At 34.0% G+C, this 6,480-nt stretch overlaps 1 pseudogene; it reads right to left on the bottom strand.

The window, feature by feature from the left end:
• Positions 1-4,553, bottom strand: LOC142539572 (uncharacterized; annotated as a pseudogene).
• Between the last annotated feature and the right edge of the window lie 1,927 nt (positions 4,554-6,480).

Raw genomic sequence — 6,480 nt, 5'->3', positions numbered from 1 at the left:
TGCCCTTGAAGATGATACCAATTTTCATACATAATAAATGACATCCTTTTTCATAATAATTTTGTATGCTGGAATAAGACTAGGAGAAGTATATGAAAAAAAGTAACATACCATAATTATTACAAGATGTTAATTATCAGAGGGTACATTTTAGATGTTAAAAATGTGATTGAATCAATCACAAAACAAGATTCTTTTTTATTTTGATAACTGGTTGTGGGATTGCTTGGACTTGGACAGGGAAGAGGAAGACCATGGTAGCCTGCAAATTTTCTCTAGCCTCAACTTAAGGCCAGATAATATGGGTACATACAACCTCAGTCATCATCATCAAGACGTACAATGGTGGGTATTTGGCCATGATTAACAAAGTCGATCTTGTTCAATCTCAAACAGCAAAGGACTTTTTCGGGTAATTCTTCTGGTTTTTGTGCCTGTTTTTCAAGAAAATGGCTTCAGTAGCAATTCCAGGAAAAAGAGAGAGAGAGAGAGAGATGGGAATGAGTGCTGGTTCTAAGTATTGAACCTGAATAGTCAATCCCAGATCGAGTATTCCATTCTTCAATCGCTCACGAAATGCATCAAGTCCCTTTCTTGCTATGAAGCTGAAGCGATGGATATCCAAATCGACTTCAAAGTAATTAGGACCCTGCGTAATACAGGAAGGCAAGTATTGGTAACCACCATGTTACAAGTATTGATGATTATCTTGCTTTCTTTAGAAGACTTTTGTCACCTGATAAAAGCCGTGTTGAGGACGAGAAAGAACAGGTTTCTCATTGTAAGCATTCAGAAGTTTTCTCTCTGTCGAATTTGATAAAAGGTCTTCTGGATTAGCCACCCCAACCATGATTTTTAGCCTCTCTCTGAAGGGAACCATAGGATTCTTTAGCAAAACCTTTAACCTTTTCCATATCATCATCAATCAATCTCTGCAGAATAAAAGCATTGATTTCAGTAGAAGAATCGAACTCAATTAAAATGCAGGCCCTTGGGATTTTCTAGCATTGATATAAGTGAATGAACCGATATAGTTACCTTGATACTGTCTTGAAACTGGGGAGATACGTCTGTCTCAAAACTTTCCGAAAGTTTAAAAAACAGGACAAGGTTCAAGCCCTCTCCATCACCATCGCCAAGAAACATGGGTGCCGGATAAGTGGGCAGCTGCATGATGAAATTTATATCAGATTAAATTGGTCTCAAGCAGAAATTTGGAAGCTTTAAACCGGACATCAAATTACCTGAATGTTAACAATTAGAAGTGGAGGAATTTTCCCATCTGCTTTCAGAGAGGGTAACTCGAGATGCTGCGCAATGTGGTTAATTTTCCTTGGGGACGCGAACAAATCAACACCAATGGGCATGTAAGGACAAACATTTGGTGCAGGAGACTTCTTCTTATCTCTGCAATGCTTTAATTTGTCAAGAAATTGATAAAATCATTTGAAACTTTTTAGAGGCCAACAGATGGAAGAAAAAACCGTACTTGAAATAGTTGTCTCCACGGAGTTTAAAAGTCGAGGGCTCAATTTCAGCCCATGTTCCTGAAGTTGGCTTCACCTCAGAGCAACATGGAATCATTAGTCCCGCTCTTGGACGATAAAGGTACTTTGCTGCTGCACCTGGATATATCAAAGTTACTTTCAGGTTGAATAAGATTGATGATCTATTCAAAAGCAATTATGTGTAGAACTCAGTATTTGTTGCTACACCAATATCTAAAATCGGTGGTAAAGATACAATGCAAATCTTTTGAACTATATAATAGTGCAACTATCACGGACATCACAGACGATTGTTGTTATGTAGGATAATATTTTATCATGGTACAATAAATAAAAAGTACTCACGAAATTCATTTGTTTCTTCTACATCAACAGATTTCCTCTTGAAGGATAGCCTGATGACAGTTGTCGATTTCTTTCTTTGAGATTGTGGTCCTGAACTCGAGGCAAGGTGGATCTTGTCATTAAAACTTACTGAGGGGACCAACCGTGGAAAGACGGACTTCAACAAATCCTGTGGAGTTTTCTCGTCACCATAAATGTCTTTTATCCCGTTAAAACTCACAAAAGCCCGATCTAAGTTTTTCTTCTTCCTAGTGCCAGATTCTTCACTCTTCACAAAACCTACAAGTTCTTTTCCTTGTGTATTTACAAAAGTAAGTCCCTTCAAGTCATTGACTCCATCATTGCTTAAGAACTTCTCGGTTTTACAATTTTCAACTTTCAGATATTTGTCATGGTATTCTTTGAAATTGCGCTTGTTATCCAAAAAGCATGATGAAGTTTCGTACTGCATAACTGGTACATTTGGAATGTAGGGGAAAAAATCTGCAGAACAAGGGAATACATAAATAGAATTACTTGAGAATTAAATTCAAAACAGACCAGCAAAAGATCTTGGACATGAACGCCAAAGCCTTTGGTTAACCAAATAAAAAGGTATCGATTTTTTTACCTCCATGTACACTGCTAAAGTCATCATCTGAGTCAGACTCTAGTATGCTTAGTGTGTCGAACCAGGCATCGTCCTGGCTAACTCCTACAAAAGCACAACTATATCGGATCATTTTCAAGAAGGTAATCTATCTTTAATCAAAGTAACTTGATAGTTCTTGTTGCTCGAGCTATTACTGGCTGACATAAATAAAACAAGAAGCTTGTATGACCAAAACGCGTGAAATATAAAAGAAACCTGATTTTTTCTTCTTTTTTTAAACTCTTGATGTCAATTGTTAGCATAGCCCTTTTGTCAAAAGAAAAAAATTCAATAATCATGGACATACCATTAGCATCAATTTGACTATGGTGCCACTGCAACTGAGTGAGATGGAACGTGGAATTGGACACCTCTGATCTTCTGCAGGTGGTAGTTGTGTGAACAAACTCACTCAGAGCAAAATCTGTCACCCGAGCTCCAGCATCACTAGCCCTTTTTCTGTTTCCATCCGGAACAGAATTGACATGATGCTTTTTGGAACGGCCATGATGCTTCTTCCTCACTTTGGTGATCTTCAATGGTTTACTAGTTGTAGCTGGTATTGATACGCAAGCACCCATTATGATAACTCGGTTCTAAATCTGTGTCAAACCATAAGCGGACTTTACTGATATATTATGTTACACAATATAGAACTCCATGTGCTTTCAGTGAAATAAAACAAGTGCCAAAAATTACACTTTTCAACTTCCAAGAAAAAATCAATTTCAACCATCAAAACCATTTCCTAAATTATAATTTCTAAGTTTGGTCTACACTAGAATGAGAGAAACACTTTCTGTGTGGCATCAACCATTAGATACATGTAAACATGTGTGGGTTCTCCATGAAATACTATGAGGCGGCCTACACATATAACAATATATGCTACAAAATGAATTGTTTCTCTTGATTTAATACGAACTAAATCAGTATTTCTACTACCATCTTAAGAAAGGACATAACTTTCCATAATTTGCAAGATAAGATACATAAAGGTGGAAATGCCCAGTAGTACAGCTGCAGATAGAGCAATAATTCTTGTTTCTTGTATTATTTGTTCCAACTTCGACAGCTATGAAATGAATACACACACACACACACACACATATACATATACTGACACTTAGGACTACTGTGATCAGAGCTTAAAATGAGTTGAGCATTTTTACCAATAGTTGAACTTGTGGGTCCCCTTTCTTATGGTTACCACAATCTTTTCAACACAAAGATCGATAAACTGTATGCATCACTTCCCCTTAGGACCTGTGTAGATGTCAAGAGAGAGAAAAAAAAGTTGGTTTCAGGAAGAGGTGAATATTAGTCACGAAATCCACATAATATCACAAGTGCAAATATGTTAAGAGGAAAACCTTGGAGGATAAGGTTAAACATCTCTACATGATCAGAGAAAACACAAAGAAAAGCTCGAAAAAATTTCTAGAAAATTACTTGATTTTAACACACCATATTGTGCACATCTTGTACTCTCTTGTAATTACTAACAGGACAATACAAACAAAGAAAACTTCCCATATGGACTGGGTGGAGCCCGGGCTAGCGGCAAGCAATTACAGTCCACACCTCATACGCAAAAATAATTAAATTTCACAAGTAATTTTCCAACATTTTGAGTTTTGCCCATCCCCGATACCCATACGCCCGCCCTTCCCGTTAGATTTCCTCATGCTAATCTTGATATGGATCCTCATCATATGATCAATACAAAGACAAACCACAAAAAGGCCCGAAAAAAATTCTATGGGCTATGGGTGTCCCCCTGTATAATGAATGCAATGCAGTGCACACAATGATACAAACACAACAAAACTAATAGTCACCGTCAAGAACGTATAAAATAGAAACCCACCAAATCATTCAAGAAACTGGAAACGTGAAGACAAATCCACAGCTCACACGCGACAAGAAGCGGAATACATAAATTGCTAAACAATGTCATCTCAAGAAATATAATAAACCCAATTCAAAAGCTGTAAATCACCAAGAAACGATTTTTATAATTTTAAAAAAAAAACAAGAAAATCTATTAAATACCATCAAGAAAAGCATACACGTTTTCTCGGGAACCCATTAATAAAAAAGACAACATCAATCCAATCATCGATATCCATACGTAAACAAGATCACACATACGCGTGTAACCGAATACAATTCAAGGAAACGCGTACACACATAATGCATAATTACGCGTATTTATGCACGTACATTCAAATAGGAAACTGCGGAAAAAAGGGCTTCCTCGGCGTGCCCTCTCTCCCGGAAGGATACACAAAGATGAAGAGCAATTTACAGAGCTACGAGAGAGAGAGAGATGGGTCCGACGGTGTCGGATCCAAATAACAATTCGAATCCTTTTTTCACTTTTTCTCCAATAACGAGTGTTTCACTTTATAGATTTTATGCGTTCTTACCAAATGTAGAGAGAAACAGAGCAAGAAATTTAGGAGGTCCCTTTGCTTGTTTGGCGTCATGCCCCCCTTTTTTCTCGTTGTCATCGTTAATTAATTATATAACATATTTGGAATGACCATATAATTTTAATGTAATTTATATAATTTCATAATCAATTTTGTACGATAAATCTCACATTCAACTCGACCAAAAATTAATTATTTTTATAGCAAAAATATTATTTTCATTTCAAATATGGACTTAGTCGACATATCTTATAAATATAAATATATGATATCGTCTCACGAGAAACTGACTCCAATTTAATTTTATTGATTACCAAGATTATCGTTAACAGAAAAATTATACGTGAATGAGAAAATGATATGATTATCGTGAATATTTGATATTTATAAATTTAATCAATATTTGGTTAAATAAAAATTATTAGACATTGAAAAAATATATATATGCTTCCCCTGTCTCATTTATTTATTTGTATTTTTTCATTAATCAAATAAATTATTAAAAACAATTTTATCGAGAAAATGATCATTTTACACTTATTTATTGAATATTTTATATGATATAAAAACTTGTTGTAGATAAATAATATATTTAATGAATATAGATAGAAAGGTAAAATAATAGATAAAATAATACTAAATATAAATATAGTACTATGTATTTAAGATGGATGAAAAAAAAATTATATTTATATTTGATCCAAATAAAATATATTTTAATTTTAAACAACGTTCGCTCCCACGAGAGTTGGTGTAATTTGTGTGTAATCAAAACCCCATTATTTAAATGTACATTGACTTTGCCAATTTGAATTGTTCGAAATGTCTTAATTTATTTCTTTCGAGAAAAGTTTTAATTTATCATTATTATTTGTTGTTTACATGAGAATCCAAAACATGTGGAATTTCTAGGAATTTTCATGTGATCCACAAGATCTTACTTTCAAAACTCGCCTTCAAATATTGTTTTAACTTATATATATATATATAACTTATATATATATATATATATATATATATACACTCTAATATAATAGATTGTAAATCACGTTACTTAGGTAAGTCACACTTGGCAAGTCATGTGTGACAAGCTCGCCGACTAAAGTGTTATTTGGAAGAATCGAACTTCTGACCAAACATTCACCAACTTCACCAACTCAGACATACATTTGAGGCCTTATATCCAAATTCTTATTTGTTTATGCCTTTTGTTTTTGTAAAAACAAAAATATTTTGGGAAACTAAATTTAGTATATATCATAGAGAAAATTTGTTCTTCATTTAATAAAGTTTTTTTTTCCCTTTTTTGTTGGACAACATTGTATTTATTGATAGGGTATACTAATTATTCAAATTGAATAACAATCAAAACGTGATGTTTTGACTCATGTATGATTTTAAAAAATCTGAGTTACGATTATCACAAGTTCTAAATTTTGATAAAACGATCTTACATTTATTCATAATAATACATTATATAATGGAAAAAAAACTTTATTATAGTAAATTCACTCAAATACAAAAGCATCTCAATCTTCTCCAAATTTAATTGTAATAT

This window comes from Primulina tabacum, chromosome 3, assembly GCF_025594145.1.
Source record: "Primulina tabacum isolate GXHZ01 chromosome 3, ASM2559414v2, whole genome shotgun sequence".
Lineage (NCBI taxonomy): Eukaryota > Viridiplantae > Streptophyta > Magnoliopsida > Lamiales > Gesneriaceae > Primulina > Primulina tabacum.
This window is presented reverse-complemented; position numbering and strand designations above follow the sequence as displayed.